Source organism: Aulonocara sp. 'chitande type north' Nkhata Bay, linkage group LG6, assembly GCF_057382095.1.
Source record: "Aulonocara sp. 'chitande type north' Nkhata Bay isolate Kocher_YH1m ecotype deep benthic linkage group LG6, A_spYH_male_GT1.1, whole genome shotgun sequence".
Classification (NCBI taxonomy): Eukaryota; Metazoa; Chordata; class Actinopteri; order Cichliformes; family Cichlidae; genus Aulonocara; species Aulonocara sp. 'chitande type north' Nkhata Bay.
In genome coordinates this window covers 38969231-38981888 of record NC_141349.1, presented here as the reverse complement: position 1 = coordinate 38981888, position 12658 = coordinate 38969231, and positions in this window count along the sequence as shown.

Here is a 12658-nt window from a genome sequence, read left to right as displayed (position 1 = left end):
GCTGCCCCCGCGACCCAGACAAAGCGGATGAAGATGGATGGATGGATGGATGGAATAAATAAACCAGAAAAATATATTTTTGTTTTAGCAGCTACCTTTATTGTTCAGAGGAAACAGTATGGTACAATATAAAAACTGGAATCACCATGACTTTATGACACCTGTGAATCGAATGCTTTATAACAGAAAAGCTCTTTGGCATGAATTACATGAGGTCTGTCTCTTTTACACAGAACTTGAAAATCATTGAAATGCTCATTGAGACACGCTGTTTGCAGTGCAAAAGTAATCAACAATAACCTCTCATCCTTCACAACAACATGGTAGAACTTGGCATTTCACAATGGACTTTTATACAAACAACTAAATCTTCACAATAAATATTTCCATGGTGTTTTGCCCAGCTAACATTTAACACCTTGGTGTTGATTGGTAGCTGAAGAGTCTCTGCCATCTCACAGCCCCAGTCCAATGCATTTCAAGAAAGCATTTTACCTAGTCCAGTGGTCAGTCTCTTGGGGTCAAATGTCTGCCAACTGAAAGCAATAGGACTTTGATGTTTTGTTGCCAATGTTTTAATTACATTTTTGAAACTTTTCAATTGTTTTTTTTAAAGAAGCTGCGTTTTGCTTCATTGCGTATGCACCAGCTATGCAAAAGTGGTCCTGTTTTAAGTATACATGTAGGATAATGCATCATGAAATGATGCTTTGGTAGCAGCTTCTTGTGTGGAAATAAACCTTTGAATAATCTGTGGTGTTTGGCGATCAAGTGTTTCAAGAAAATAGTGATACCTGTTGATAACACTGCTGAAAATACAATATTCACTATTTGAAACAACAGCAGTAGCAAATACCAGTGCTGATTGTTTGGACAAACTAAGTCTCCAAAGATGAGTAGTAGATGCCGATGTAAACACCAGGACTGGATGCCATTTAACTCCAAGTCATTTGAGTCCTTTCCCAACTTCACTTTAGGTGGCTTGTTGTTTTGTTCCATTTAGCCATAGTTAAAGCTCTTAATTCTCATGTCCACTTCTTTTGATGTTGTATACTGATCTATTGCATGTAACATAATCAGTTTTATTTCATATTGTGTGACTCCCTCCAAGATATTGTGCATAATATCAACAGAGAAATTTTCACATGTATTGAAGCACTGCAATGAGTTTAGAATCCAAAACTGTTTAACACCCATCACATAAGGCAGTCTGGGATTTGCCTCCATTTTTTGGCAATGTTCAGTATGAAGTGCTTGAGTTCGCATGATTATCTTGGGTGAATCCTCTGTAAACTCTTTCTGAAAGTCCTCTTTCTCAGCAAGACAAAAGTAGCAACAATATCTGGCACTAAATGATTCTAGAAAACCAAACAGACAGTGAAGACCAAGGTTGTCAGTAGTAACTTGGTCAATAGTTCCATGTACTGGGTCATCATACAGGGCAATCGTAATTCCATCCCCTCCAGGATTTTCATATGATTCACAATTGGATCAAGTATCTTAGAGAAGCCATATGTTCAGGATGTTGAACTTCTTGGCAACTGTGAACATAATAAAATTGCATTATACATTTGAAATAAACACCAGAACAAGGCAAAGAAAGTGAAATTAAATAAATTGAGCAAAATAAACCTAAACAGTTGGTATAGCAGCTATTATAACATCATCCCCAAAGCTTGACTGATTCACACTATGAAACACGCAGGAAATGTTGACGTTTTTTACTCACCGCATTCCAAATATGATCTGTAGGTCAGCTGGCCCTCAAAACTGATGTACTTCTGTTGTTCTCTGCACTTCACACGCACAGCTTGCATCCTTCATGAAATGAAAAGGATATTTTTAAATAATTAGATTTACTACAAATACTTACAAAATTGAACAAAACACAGGCACACACAAAACACATAGGGCTTAAGAAACATCTAAAACTGCACACTTGTGCAGACTGCAACCATGTATGTTTTTCAATTTGAGTAAAACACACGTGCTTGCTAAACTAACAGCAGTACACATACAAGATTCACTCCATTAAACACACATGCTCCTAACCAAAGATCAGGCGAAAACAGTCGTGTATGTGACTCAATTTAGAGTAAACCACACGTGCTTTCTAACTGAACAGGTGAAACATCCACAAACGTCAATCCTCGATAAAACACACATATTACTAACAGAACATCAGGTAAAAAAGTCAATTTTCATGACTCAGTTTGGAGTAAAACATATGTGCTCACCGACCTTTTTGGATAAAACATTGGTGCACTGGATTTGCTAAAAACACACTACTCTGGTCAATTATACTACCTAAAGCAGCTATTGAACAATGCTAAACTTAGTTTAGTGATATATACCTTAATGCTGTCTGTGAGTCTAACAACATTAATTTAGCAGAAGCTAAGGTAAGCATCAACCTTGCCAATTATGCAGCATGTAAGACCCACAAACTCTCAAGCTGTAATGTTACTTACAGACCTTTCAGATAAACAGAAATCCCCCATTTTATCCTAAATTCAATCATTATTGAGCACTTTACTCACTTACGTGGCTCACCGCTGACAGTTGTCTCTGTTCCACTGTGGGATAGTGGGCGTGGTCATGCCATATTACTCCAATGGAATTTCCTCTGTTTTTTTGCTCCAACTCTGGCGGCCAATCGAAATGAGTACATTCCAAAATGAGTGAAAATGACTCTTTTAGAGGAAAATAATGTTAACTCTGGAGAAATTACTCTCTCCATTTTCCTGTGTAGTTTCCACCTAAATATGATATAGCATGTTCTGACTAAGAGATTTTTGAAAAAAAACAAAAAAACGTAGAGCTCTGCTATCACTTTCAACATAAATGAAGACAGAAAACTAAACAGCAGTGACTTTTGTAGGGTTAGTGAAGTTGGACTAGCTGGTATATAATGATGTGCTCCGTGATCGCTAGCTCACAGCTATGTTAGCATAACATAAACACAGTGAAGCTGGAGGATGAATGCTAACTTTTTTCCACTCCATAAAAGTTAACGTGAGGGTTCCCGATGGTTAGGGACTAATGCAATAGCATGGCAGGATGCTATAAACGGACCAAACTTCAGTCAGGAGAACAACTGAGATAATCCATCCACAATACGACAAGGTTAGTCATTAATATACTGCAACAACATGGGAATAGAGCAGCTGCCAGAGAATTCAACATTAATGAATCAATGGTAGGGAAGTGTAGTAAGCAAGAAGAATGAGTTGAGTAAAGTTTGATTTATCTGACTGTTTTGTTTCGCTTAATGCACCTTATAATCCGGTGTGCCTTATGTATGAAAACAGACCCGTTCATCAAAAGTTGCTCCTTATAATCCGGTGTGCCTTGTGGTCTGAAAAATACGGTATCCTTCAATTTCAATTCAATTCAATTCAATTTTATTTATATAGCGCCAAATCACAACATAAGTTGCCTCAAGGCGCTTCATAGATACAGAGAAAAACCCAACAATCATATGACCCCCTATGAGCAAGCGCTTTGGCAACAGTGGGAAGGAAAAACTCCCTTTTAACAGGAAGAAACCTCCGGCAGAACCAGGCTCAGGGAGAGGCGGCCATCTGCTGCGACCGGTTGGGTCAGGTCCTTTACCAGAGGTCTAGGAGCTTGAGGGTCCTGCACACTATCTTTCTATTTCTATGAGACAACGATCTTCTAGGCAATGATCTTGGAAGTCGTTCTTGGGATCTGTTCGAGCTACTTGCCCAGTTTGGGCAATATTTATTGATATACAGACATGTTTTCTCAGAGTATTACAAATTATTCATATAGAATTATCAACTTAGTTCAAAACAACCAGACCAAGAAAGAGGTGAGGCGATTCTTGGGGCTGGATGGCTGACTGTTACCACCGGTTCGTGCCCGAACTTTGTGGACCTGACCGGCCCCCTGACTAACCTCAACCAATAAGGTGCTTCAGATCTGATCCCAGGAACTACTGTGATACTTGCAACACAGAAATGGCAGTGTCCTGGCAGTGCTTGTGCAGATAAAGAATGCTTTAGGCATGTGGATAATCCCTGCTCCACACACCTAACTTTTCCCTCCCTTTCATTCTGCAACAGAGGGCAGTTTTGTCCAAGTAGGCAAGTTGGGTTGGCCGCCCAATTGTGTACATTAACTGGAAATTGTCAGATCAAGAAGGCCGGTATACCACTGTGGAGAAAGAGTGCTTTGGTAGGTTGTCGACTCTCTTTGTTATTACCTCCTGGACTACAAAATTTTTACCCTCTGCTTGGATCATGCACAAATTTGAAGCCATGCCAAAATACTACTAATAATAAAAGAAAATAAAGCTGCATCAGATACATGCCAAAGGCAGCACATATTCGTGGGATTCCATCCATCCATCCATCCATCTTCATCCGCTTTATCCGAGGCCGGGTCGCGGGGGCAGCAGCCTAAGCAAAGAGGCCCAGACCTCCCTCTCCCCAGCCACCTCCTCCAGCTTATCCGGGGGAATACCAAGGCGTTCCCAGGCCAGCCGAGAGATATAATCTCTCCAGCGTGTCCTGGGTCTGCCCCGGGGCCTCCTCCCGGTGGGACATGCCTGGAACACCTCACCCAGGAGGCGCCCAGAGGGCATTCTTGTCAGATGCCCGAACCACCTCAGCTGGCTCCTTTCGATGTGGAGCAGCAGCTGCTCTACTCTGAGCCCCTCCCAGATGGCCGAACTTCTCACCCTATCTCTAAGGGAGAGGCCAGCCACCCTTCGGAGGAAGCTCATTTCTGCCGCTTGTATCCGCGATCTCGTTCTTTCGGTCACTACCCACAGCTCGTGGCCATAGGTGAGGGTAGGGACGTAGATCGACCGGTAAATTGAGAGCTTCGCTTTTACACTCAGCTCCCTCTTCACCACGACGGACCGGTGCAGCGTCTGCATTACTGCAGCTGCAGCCCCAATCCGTCTGTCGATCTCCGGCTCCCTTCTCCCATCACTCGCGAACAAGACCCCGAGATACTTGAACTCCTCCACAACCCTTACTCATTGTTTGGTAGATTTTCCAGTGAAGCCTCTACAGCCAACTTCCATATGGTTATTGTGCGTACATATATACATCTTTTTGTATATAACCCCCCACACACCCCCACCACCACCACCACCAGCAAGATCATGCTTTGGGGTAAAATAGACCATTTAACAAGATTAACTACAACACAAATCTTCATTAATTATTTTAAAAGCTTGCAAAGGTGGTATTCTTAGAATATTTCCAACCTGATAATGCCATAACTGTAAAAACACTATGTTATTCACCGTGGAGCATCATAGAAATTACACATTTTGCTGTGATATCTGTGCTCCCCCTCTTCATCAAACTATATAACATTACTCAGCATTACTGGGATACACAGTGTCTGTACCTCTGCCAAGCATCCACCTTTTTATCTCTCTCTCTCTCTCAAACACACACAAACACACACTTTGCATTTCCCATGCAATCTCATACACACACAGCCCCACAAGCAGAAGTGACCTTGCCTCCCATGGGAAGGACCATGTTTAATTGTTCATCAGCACTTTCCTCAGTGTTCTGCGGGCTGGGAATTAAAGGAGAGGAGGAGAGGGAGAGAAAGGGGAGTGAAGTAGAGAAGTTAGCTCCCAGGAGGATACCAAACACAGAGGGAGAGGAGAATACAAGAGAGAAGAGTAGAGAAAACCAAGGCATGTGCCTAATTGTTTTGGAAGCAGATGGACAAACAATCAGGCAAACACATTCTCTAACGTAATCAACTTCAGCATGATGAGCATCCTGAGAATAAGCCCAGTAGCATTGTGAGTAATTGTTCTATATGTCTAGTTAGATTCCAATAAGAGCGCAGTAGCATTGATGTATTGTTAACAATATGGTGAGTAACTGGGGAATGATATGCTATTTAAACCTTCGTAAATCACACTGAAACATTAAACTACTGCTTTAATGGTACATATATTGGTCCCTCAGCTCTTTTGTACCATGTATGCTGACTAATCATCTGCTGACCAAATAGACTGTGATGTGTGAAGTGATATTCACTGATTTATTTCCATCTCTTTTCTCTTCTCTCCCTCCCTCTATGTTCGCTCCTTAGAATGTCTTCTATCACTGCTGTTTTTCTTCCCTTGCTTTCATTGTCTGTGCACCTCACCCTTCCTCTCCTTTTCACTCTCTCTCCAGACTTGTGACTAGATAGGGTGGCAGATAGTGATGAGCCAGCAGTGGCCATGCTCGGCTGCTTTGGCTAATGGAACTCTCCTGTCTCTACAAGGCCTCACAATGTAGTCCAGAATAAAGGCCTTATCTTGTGATCTTTGTGTGGGTGTATTTTCTCCCCCCGAGCATGTGTGCATCATGTCATCCCACAGTGAGCATTGTAAGGGGAAAATAGCACAAAAGAAACACAAGCATCAAGTTAATCATACATTTTAACAAGCCACAAAGTCGTTTTGAGAAAGAAAATGTGTTTGACTTTGACAGCAGGTTTTATCGTTTGCTGATGACCAATAAAAACTGCACAAACAGCAAAACTTGTACAGCTCCCTTTCGGTCAAGTGGAATTGTGTTGGTCAGGCTGATGAAAAAAGGATAATAAACATGGTAAAACTATATGAATGTTGTTTGGTTTATTCAATGACCTAAGCCTCAAGCTGATGTTAAACTTGTTGAATTGAGTAAGAATCTGCTGGGTTAATGCAAGCCAGTTGCTGCATTTCAGAGCTGTGAACACTGTTGACACTCAAAACCAGTGGAATTCAAACACGACGTGCTTAATATGAATTAAGATGTGTTAAATAGTATATTAGCAACACTGCATCAGGTATAAAATAGATTTTAGCAGTGGCAGTAAATATTGAAATAATTCCTGGACTAATAAACGAGGTGGCAAGATGTGTGGACAAGATTTCCAGCAGTGAAGCTTTTTCCATTAGCTCAACTAACATTGACATTATAGAAAATACATGAAAATTCACTTCTATGTTATGGAGAAAATATGAATGCTTTTAACAGTTATAACCACTGTGGTTAAGGCTACAGCCAACTGGGCAACCAGTTACGAGAGCTGGCATTTGTCTCAACTCAACTTGCTCTTTCAAGAGAAAAACAGAGGGTACATTCATATACATACACAATGTTGTCAATACAGTCACACATGCTGTAGCCACAAAAACATATGCTATAAACTAGGATACATGGTAAAACAATAAATCTGTCTTAGATGGCAATCTGTACTAGAGAGATGTTTTCTCAAGGTGCATATGTGGATTAATTAACTCACCGTATACTAGGAAAGTGAAAAATATCCTCAAGCACATTTCTATTTGCCATTTTTGCCAGTGAGATCAGGCTTCAAAGCTAGCCTCATGAGCTCACAAATTACCTCTTTTCAGTTCAAAAGAACTAATGAGAACATGCAAGGAGAAGAACATGTGAGTGCTAACTCCCTGAGTTTAACTTGGATAGGTTCATGCAAACAAAAAACAGTGTTTTTCTCAGTCATGCCACTGCAATTATTGCAGATGCACTTAGCCACTATTATCCAAATAATTAACATGGCTGTTGAGGCAATAACTTATTGCAATGTTTGTGTTGATCTTTTTCATTAACAAACTGTATGACTTAATTTCACTCATCCTCAAGGACTGACCATAAAAGTTGGGCTCAACTGTAATATGCTTTTATTTCCCAAGTAGTACTGATTTATCACCTGCTCAGACATGATAGGTACATTGCAGTGCACCTATCATTCCAGTGAGTGTGAAAAACAGAAGTTTTTCATGCACTGGCAAACAATCACACAGCCGTCAGCTATTGTCAAAATATTTTTATTAGTTTCTTTTAGCTTGAATTTTTTAAACAGTGAACGTGTAGAGGACATCTTGGCCCCAGAATATTCACTGGCCCCGAAATATTAGCGGTTGTCCTCTGAGGCTAAATCATGCGCTAAGCTTTCCATATTGTAGTAGGTTGTAAAAACGTTGGGAAAAATGTTTTTTTTTTGTGACAAAAACATTTCTCCGGATTAAAATCCTACTTCAGATGAACAGTTTTTTGGATTTTCTTACCTTAATGATTGAGCATGCATCATGATAATAAGTTAGTTATTAAAACGTTTTCCATGCACCATTATTCTAGTTCACACATGTTGTTCAAGGTAGTTAGCAAATAGAAGCTCATCTGTTTTGATGATAAATGACTGGAGCCTTTTTTCTGCTAATGCTAGCTGTTTTTTTACACAAGGAACAAATTGTAACGGATCTCAGAGCAGGTGAGCCAACGGCAGCTTGCCTCACACACTGCTCTCCTGTCAGTTTACTAGTGCTTCATCGACAGTGTGCAAAACCACCAGACAAACACTGCTGGCCTCTCAATTTGCTCAGTTCAAGTCATTGTTAACAGGAGATGGACACACCTGTAAAACAGTGAAAGCTATGATTTCCTTTAAGTAGAAAACAAGTACAGGTTTTAGCAACGATAGCCCACTGTGGCAGTATGTCAAGGATGGATGTGAAAAGGTGAGCAGTTTCATGATTGTGCTGTCTGAAATAAAAGGAGACAGATCACTTTACTTTAGTACATTTTAGTTTATGTCAGTTTTTAGATTTGACAAAGCAAGCAGTACTTGCCTTGCTTGTTCTGACAGAAACCCACTGACCTGTACATTGTTGCATTCATCTTTCCCTGATCCTGAAAAGTCTCCCAGTTCCTTTTGCCAAAAAACATCCCAACATCATGATGATGCCACCGCCATGCTTCACTGTAGGAATGTTGTTGGCCAGACGATGAGTGGTGCCTGCTTTTCTCCAGACGTTTCACTTGGCATTGAGGGCAAAGAGGTCAGTTATTGTTTCATGAGATTATATAGAATGCAATTAATTTTGTTATCTTTTCATGAGCAAGCAATTGAAGACCTGAAATTAATTCAATTCAATTCAATTCAATTTCTTTATTGTCCCACAAGGGGAAATTAGTTAACTCAAACAAAGAAGTAAATCATTGTAAAAGCAAGGTCAAAGCCATAAAACTTTGATTAAAAAATGTAGCCTGTATATAACAGACAGTTGCTACAACAGGCAAAGTGCTACAGAGAAAAGACAGAATAATTTATTACCATTTATCATTTTTTCATATTCATCTATTTTTCAGTTTCTCAATCTATAGGTTAACCTCAGTATGATCCACATCAAGATGATATACTGTGCATACTGTGAATGTGTTGGTGTGTAAATGTGTTTATAAATGTGTCTATGAAGATGCTACAGGATGGAAAGGAAGAAATGTTTGGTGGATCAATGTGTGTATTGTGATGCTCTCAATCTTATTCCCTCTACTCTTTGCTTTAATTCACGCCCTTGCCTTGCTCAAGGCTTTATGCAAATGCACACTTAGGAAAACAAATGATATATGAGTGAAATGAACCCCACATAGTACATAAATAAATGTATGGGAACAGCAGCACAGATTGTTTGCACAAACCTATTTTCCCTCCTCTGCCTTCTTCCATTTCCTCACACTTCTCCTGTGAGCAGAAGGAACTGCCCTGTGGCCTTATTACTGCAGTTAAACATGTTTAACTGTGTGTGTATTTGTGCAAATTTGTACTTGTCTGTCTGATGAACTGTTTGTGTGAGCTTGTATTCATTTATGGGGCTTTTTTGTATAAACCTCCTTTACATTTGTTTTGTTGATGTGGTTCTTCATGCAGTACTGTGTGACTTTATTTAGAGAAGTGAGTGGTATGATCCGAAAGAAAGTGAAATAAGGAGATCAAAGGAGGATACAGTTAATGCTGATGATACTTGCAAATTCTGTGGCCGCTAACATGGTTTATTTACTTAATTTTGCACTACAGAGAACTAGGGCTGCCACGATTAGTCGACTAGTCACGATTATGTCGACTATTAAAATCGTCGACGACTAATTTAATAGTCGACGCATCGTTTGAAGCTTTGTAAGATCACAAAGGACGCAGGAATGAGTAGTAGGATTTAAGAGTGTAATAACGGACTGAAACAGAAGATGGCAGCACTGCATGTACAAGGATGCCAGCTGCCGTTAAACCCCGAAGAAGAAGAAGCTGTGTCCCAGAATTCATAGCGCAGCCCAGCGCCGTTGTCAACAATGGCGGCAGCTAGTTAGTTTTAACTTTACTCTTATTATTCTTTCTTGGTCACAAAATAAACGTTTAACATATTTTCAGGCGAGAATGTAGCTGTGTAAACCTCAAATATCTGCTCAGTTTATCAAGACACCACATATTTTCAAAAGCGCTCCGACGTTTTCGGAGACGTCTGTTACCCACTAGCTCGTTAGCTAGGCGGGGGCAAGGCTAACTAGAGCCGTGAGAACACCGGACTCCCGGCAAATCGTTTTCAAACCCACCGCCGTCTTTCGCTAGTCAGGTTAAACATATATATAAGTCACTTAGATAACTTAAAAATGTTATTGTTTGGCTTTCTTTAGTATTTTATTTGTTCCTGAGTAAATCGGTTTGGCTGAGATTAAAGTTATAGTTTTTGCACAGCTAAAACTGTCAAGCAGACAGCTGATTATCAGAAGTGTGAGACGCTGGAGAATATACTCCGGTGTCCTGTTATATTTTAGAAAGCAAGGAGTTTATTAAACTTCACCGAAACAATCTGCAAATTTCATTAAAAATTAATAAACTACCATCTTGTCTTTATTTTTAGTTAGCACAAACACTTCAAGCTGTAAGCTAATGATAGTTATATAAGACCAGATGCTGCTGGTGCAATAAGCTGTACATCCAATGGATGATGATCTGATTAGTCGACTAATCGCAAAAATAATCGGTGACTAGTCGACTATCAAAATAATCGTTTGTGGCAGCCCTACAGAGAACTTACGTGTGCATGTGTCTACATAAATAGGAATGTTAATCTCTACAGTGCATTGATATGAATGGATTGGCCTGGTCACAAGCTGTAAAGTATGACACATGAACGAAGAAGTCATATCTCAGCTCAACTTTCAGAGGAAAAAAGAAACCGATAGAGCTGAAAACACTCTTCATTGTAATCCTCACAGCATAAAATGAAACCACATCACAGTCACACTCTTTTCTATAGATAGAATAATCAAAACAAACATTCATATGTTTTGAAGACTCAAATACTCTTACTAACACACACAAACACAGGGTTAAATAATCTCTAAATAACTGCTACAGTATGGTCTAATTATCAATTACAGCAAATGTCTGTTAAACCTTTTAACTACTTTGGTCCTCATTAACTCAAACAAAGGCATTCATTAACGGCTTAGCCCTCTCAGGTATGAAGCCACACACATTTATACAGACACATGTGCAGTACTCATATAACACAGTGACATACTACAGTGTGGAGGTTCAGGGGCTACAGCTTCTTACTTTAGTGTACTTGTGATTCATTTTTTAAATATGCATTTTACATGTGATCTTAAAATGAAAAACCGGGCAAATGAACCTTTCATTCCGATCAGCTCCTCTAGTTTTTCTTTCCTTCTTTCTCATCTCTATTCCCTTTGTGACTCACACAGCTCCAGTATGTATTAAAACTGGTATGTTCAAGCATATATTTTTTAGTCAGCTCAGTGCAAATTCCTGTATGATCATGCCCTTCCAATGCTGTTTACACCAACTTTAAAACAAACTTTTCATTAATTCTTGTTTTGTTCAAAACGTACGATACAAAACATGTTACATATCCGATTATGGTATGACATGGTATGACGGTGTGAACAGCACAAATCCGTTATTTTACAATCTGATCCAGGTCATTTTCGTATGTGGTACTGAATCCGATACATATCTGATGTTTTAGAAAGCGACTGCTGTTTGAATGGTCATGTCGCATTAAATCTGTCTTTTACGTTACTGACACAAGACAGACACCAATTATCAGCGCCGGAGAAGACATCGTGAACGCTTACTGGCCATCCAATGTAGATGTTAGTGAAACTGTTGGGAAGACAACGTTGGAGAAACGTGAACATTTTATTTGTACTGTATAATCTGCAGATTCTGACAGAAATTTCCAACTATCCTTTGAAGCACCGCTCCTCTCTAAAACAGCAATAAGGATAATTATTAGGCCACATGTAAATAACAAAATAACTTTATAACTTAAAGCAAAATTGGGAAACGTAAAGTCCGAAACAAGTCTTTATGTTAAGGGCCATCAGTCAAACAATACTGTTTGGTTTGGGTCTAAATAGAGAGCGTGGGGTTGTACATTTCCGGTAGCTTTACTTTGCGGTCAATCACTACTGCGAAGATATACTCCAAAATCATGTCCAAAACTCGAAAACGGAAAGATCACGTTAAGTTACAAAGAGGAGAAGGTGGGAACACTGACTGCTGTTGTGTCATAAAAAAATCTAATGATCAATTTTGACCTTTAAAAAGTTTAGATCGATCAGTTGCTTACATCACTCAACACAAGCAGAACTGCATTACAAAAATCAGAAGACACACCGTCCACATTCAGAAGCACATCTCTGTATAGTGACAGTTATTATGATTTAAACAGGCAAATGTTCAGCATTCAAACTACAGGTGAAGTCAAACCAGATGTTTCCCCGTTATTGTCGATATCAGCTAGTCAAGTACACACCTACACAGCATGTTAACAAACCGTGAAAAAAGCCACACA